The sequence below is a fragment of the Cyanistes caeruleus genome, chromosome 14, assembly GCF_971803275.1.
Source record: "Cyanistes caeruleus chromosome 14, bCyaCae1.hap1.1, whole genome shotgun sequence".
NCBI classification, from domain to species: Eukaryota; Metazoa; Chordata; class Aves; order Passeriformes; family Paridae; genus Cyanistes; species Cyanistes caeruleus.
This window is the reverse complement of record NC_141714.1, coordinates 19523860-19529115: the sequence shown is the minus strand read 5'-3', so window position 1 is coordinate 19529115 and position 5256 is coordinate 19523860. Positions and strand designations below refer to the sequence as shown.

At 51.3% G+C, this 5256-nt stretch overlaps 1 long non-coding RNA gene across 1 annotated transcript; it reads left to right on the top strand.

Moving 5' to 3' along the window:
• The first annotated feature begins 326 nt into the window (after positions 1–326).
• LOC111928543 (uncharacterized) lies at positions 327–5002 on the top strand. Its single transcript, XR_002864168.2, has 5 exons — positions 327–497; positions 1535–1690; positions 1807–1899; positions 2236–2370; positions 4803–5002. It is a non-coding gene; the product is annotated as an uncharacterized LOC111928543 (long non-coding RNA).
• The last annotated feature ends 254 nt before the right edge of the window (positions 5003–5256 follow it).

The following is a 5256-nucleotide window of genomic DNA, read 5'->3' as shown; positions in this document are numbered from 1 at the left end:
AGTTAATTAAGGTGGAAAAGCAGGCACAGTAAGTGCATGGAGGGAAAATCCCACTCCGGCCAATTGAAATTTCATTTGTGCCTTAAACAGGGGAACAAAACCAATTAAGAGTAGCAATGACCTTGCATCCTTGTGCAGCTTTGCTGTGCCTGAGCTGTGGAGGACCAGATTTGTTCTTAGGGCAACACAGTTGGGGGAAAGGTAAACCACAGCATGAGGAGCAGGGAAAAAATTAACAGAGAAAGTAGGCAAGGATGAAAGCAGCACTCAGAGTCACCTGGGTGCTGGAGAGCATCTGCTCGTGTGGATAGAGAGGGAGACAGAACACGAGCAGTGGCTCTGAAGCAGCCACGCTGGATGTTTATTGCACAGGATGTTTATGCTGGATGTTTATTGCACAGACAGGACTGGGACAAACGAGAACATCCCCATGTTTCCAGCAGGCTGTGCACAACGTGTGTGACTCTCACAGTGACCACAGACCTCAGGAACCTCAGGTGAGTGCCTTCCTTTGAGAAAACTGCATAATCTATTTCCAAAACCGTGAAGCCCAACCTCAGAGATCACAGGGATTTTGCCTGATTAAAGACCTGAATAAATTCAGAGGCCAGGTTGTCTGGCTGTTGTAGCAGCAAATGTGGGAAGAAGGGCCTTGGGCTATTTTCCTTGACACGGAAAACTTACATGACAGATCATTTGATGTGTTGATTCTATTTTTTAAACATTGCCTAGCACAGCCATCAGAGCTGGCTGCAGCCCAGCTCTCCTGCCTGGCAGGGCAGGACTCTGCTCCCACAGGGCAGCAGCACCTTTCCTCACGTGTGTTCTGCACAGGCAGCACAAGCTCTCAGTGATCCATCCCTGTGTGTGTGCACGAGCTGTGGACACCAGCACAGCCAGCCTTTGGCACAGCTCACTGGGACAGCGATGGCTCTGCCAGAGCGGCTGTGCTGCCACCCCAAACTGCTCTCAGCAGACATTCTCTCCATGGGGACAGTCCCACGAGATCCACGGCCCCAGGTGACCCTGGAACCTCGGTGGAATGTTCCAGGGGAGCACTGCATCCCCCTCTGCCTGCCACTTGGGAATGGGAGCTGTGCTACCACCGGTTCCTCAGCCCTGCAGTGCTGAGCCCTTGTGGGAGTGCTGAGCACCTCCACGGACAGACAGACAGACAGACAGACAGACAGAGAGCAGCACTGCCTCGCTGCCATGGCTGACACCTTGGGAGGGAAGTTTTCATGCTGGGGAACCTTGCTGAGCCCTTCCCACATTTCACATGTGTGAGAGGAGATGTTCTGAGGGAGGAGGTTCTTGCAGACTCCATGTGGTGTTTGGCTGGTGGGATCTCTTTTACTGGTGCTGGAGTGACAGGGACAGAAACGAGCCAGACTGCCAGGTCCTGAGAAGGTACATGCTCAGAAACAGGAAAAAAAGATAAAACTGTATTTTCTGCTTTGTTGTTGGTTTCGTAAGTAGCTTTAAAAGCAAAAGCATTCCTAAACGTTCAAGGTTGAATCCTTGGTTTTGTCAGATTTTCTTTTCAACACCAGCACGTCAGAGCTTGTGGACAGACCTTTAAAATGACACCAAAGGGTAGTGCTGAAGTGCAGAGACAGCTGAGACTCTTCCAGTTGGAAGAATTCTCCAGCCCTCACTTCCTGACAGAGGCAATGGGAGATGGCAGATGGTAGGTGGCATTTGTTTATCAAAACAAGAACTGTGGGATCTCTTGGGGTGCTGGAAAAACTATGCAGCTGAAGTGAGAAGTCTATGTGCACTGATCAGCTCTTTTTTCTGAACTAGAGAACTGCTCCTGTTTGGTGCAGCTTGCAGGAAAAATGAATTGAGGCAAGGAGAAGCGATAGGAAGAGCATCAGTCCTGTGCTGGGTGTGAAGGTAAAGGCTGCCACACCTCTCACCAGCAGCAGAGCCCAGACTCCAGGAACAGCCACTGAGGGTGGGAAGGGCATCCACATCAGGGGGTAACAACAGCCCCATCGAGAACCTCAGCTCAGTTCTCAGAGTCCTTTCCCTGTGCTCAGGTCTGTGACATCCAGAAAGTGATGTCATATTCTGTCTTTAATATCTAAAATGTTCACACTATTCCACTAGAGAGGCTGCAGACCTGTTGGGTTGGATTTTTTTCCACACATGAATATTGCCAAACTCTCCTGAGAATATTCAGGTTTTCCAGCTTTTCTAATGCCTAACAGCATCCCTGTTTTGTCCTAGGAAGAAAAATTAATCCAATTTACTCCTTGTATGCTCCACACTCTGGAATAACCAGGGTAGCCAGAGCAGAAAGATGAGGTGCTCAGGATGCAGCACAACTGCAGCATCCCCATGGGAGGCAGCTGGAAACTGGAGGTCAGTGCCTCTCACAGGGATTAGTGTGAATTAGCAGGAGCTTCCCCTCGAGCTGTGCAGTTTGGGGCTGCTTTCCTCAGTGGAGATGGTTGGGCGAGAGGCAAAGTGCTCTGCATAGCAAGGCAGATGTGCATCCAAACAGATGTGGTCATTCTGCCACTGGGGCAAAGCCAAAGCAGCTTTAGGATGAGAATGGAGATAAATTGGAATTAAAAAAAAGGTATGGGAGGAGAACTGGAACCCTAATGTTGCCTTTTCTTTCAAACTGATCTGTACACATGTCACACAGTTGGATGTATGAATAGTAAATTATTCTATTCATTTCTTACTCTTGATGAACAGTAAATTAGTCTAATAACATTTACTGTTCAATTCATTGATTGTCAGAGGGAGATTAGAGGCAAATAGCTTTTAAGTCTTTCCAGCTGCAAACATTAGAGTTGTCTAAAGTTATGATTTCTGACTGTAATTAGCTGCAGTTCTGCAGCATCCCCCCTCCAGCTCTGTTCCCACAGCCCTGGCCCTGCCCCTGAGCTCTGCCAGCCTGTGGCAGCAGGGATCCCAGGGACCACCTCAGCCAGCTGAACCCCCGACAAGGCAGGTAACCAAAATCAGTGCTTTTAACACAAATTTACCCAAATGGCTTCACAGCACAGCAGAGCAGGAGCCCTGAGCAGGGAGAATGAGAGCTGTGAGGCTGGGGGTGCAGGGGGGTGTCTGTGTGTGTGTGTGAGCAGTCAGGCTGTGCCACGGCAGGAAAATCCTCACTCCTCATGTCTGGAGGGTCTGAAGAGCTCCCATTCCCCCGAGGGCTCCCCGAGGCTGGCACCAGTGCAATACAAGTGTTGGAGCAGGGAGAACAAGGCCCATAAAGCAGCAGAGGAGTCAGGCCAATTGCAGACTTGTACCTGTGTGCTCCTCTTTGTCATCCTGCTGCCCCTGGCCCTGGCTCTGCGCTGGGACTCAGCCCTATCAGCGTGAAGGTGCTGCTGGCCATTTCACAGACACAGAATTACTTGTAGCCAGCAGAAACCATAAACAGCAGAATCATTTCAAACCCTGCCACAGCTTGGAGGTGTTTATTACCTTTATCTACACCCTGCCCCCCTTCTCTTCCACAAGACTAAAGAAGTAAATAAAAGTGGCCTCCTCTTGCTATGCGAGTCAGGCTCTCTGTGTTTGAGACGTGCTCGCTGCCAGCTGCGGCTGGGCTGAGAGCTTTGGGGAAATCATCCTCCTGCCAGTGCCAGAGCCCTGCTGGATCAGAGCCCAGGGATGCTTTGCATCACCTAAAAATCACTTTCCTCCAAGCCCTGCCGTGGGTGGGGACACTTCAACTGGACCAGGTTGTTCCAAGCTTCGTCCAACCTGGCCTTGGGCACTTGCAGGGGTTGGGCACCCACAGCTTCTCTGGACAACCTGTGCCTGAGCCTCACCACCCTCACAGGGAAGAATTTCTGCCCAGTATCTCATCTAACCCCCACTTTCAGTTTGTAGAGGGTTACCCTGTGCACGACCCCCAAAGTGAGGTAATTCCCCCTGTCCTGTCACCCCAGCTCCTCGTGAAAGGTCCCTCTCCAGATGTCTTGCAGCCCCTCTGGGTCCTGGAAGGGTTCTCAGGTGTCTCAGCCTGGGTACCCAGCACTGCTGCTGAGGCTGGAGTGGCACGAGGAGATCCTGGGGGAGCTCAGGTGAGGCTCCTGGCACGGCAGGGCTGGCTCCTGGCACGGGCAGGTAGCCACAGGGCTGGCTCCTGGCATGGCAGGGCTGGGTCCTGGCACAGCAGGTAGCCACAGGGCTGGCTCCTGGCACAGCAGGGCTGGCTCCTGGCACAGCAGGGCTGGCTCCTGGCACGGCAGGGCTGGCTCCTGGCACGGGCAGGTAGCCACAGGGCTGGCAGGGCTGGGTGGCCAAGCTGTGGGCATGGGCAGCCACAGGGACAGATGGGGCTGCTTCAGCTGTGGAGATGCAGCTTCTGCTTTCTAAACATGTGGGCTGCAAGCAGCAATAAACCAGCACTCTCCATATTTCAGGGAAATTCGTTTTCATCAGAAAATGGGAAATCTGTTAAAACTCACTGTGTGCAAATAGTTGATTTTTGGCAGAATATTCCACAGGGGAATCGGAGAAGACGTTTTCCAGACTGGAAGATGCTGGGGTTTGGTTTATATTTAGCTCAGCTCACCTGGGCTGTGGCAGTTTCTGGGAGAGCTCAGCTCCAGGGCTGTGCTGGCCCTGCCACGGCCGCTGCCACACGAGGGGAGCTGAGCAGGAGAACGGGACCACGACTCCAACAAAGGCAAACAATACCTCAGCTGCAGACAGGGATTAATGTCAAAGCAAGATCTTATTAAAGACAAGGCTTCTAATTTAAATTTCTCCGGGTGTTTGCTCATTTCTTTTTGTTTTTTTGCTTCCTCTCCTTCCCACAGAGCGACCCACAGTAATGAAAAATGCCAGAACTTGGGAGAACTGGAGTTGTGACTGTTTGGATGGGGTTCATTTTCAAAGCTTCACCGTTCGTGCCTTCCTTACCCTAAGGTTTTCAAACAGAAATATACACACACCTTAACAACAAAAGGCTATAATGACTGCATTGTCATCAGATAAAACTGTACTAAAAATAAATAAATGCTGCAGTTTAGCCTGATTCAGTAGCCAGGGCCCTTATTATTCCTCCACCATTCAAGGGGAGATTCAGTTCCAGCGCAGTGCTCTCCATCTCTGCAGCATCCCTCCTTCGGCCGGGGCTCCTCGCAGAGCTCCTCTCTGCTCACGGGTGTGCAGGGTTAGGCAGAGCCACGGCTGAGGTGGTGGTCACTGATGCATGTTTTTAAGTGGCAGGACACAGTGAAGAATCTCGGTTTAAGTGTAATAAAAGCGAGG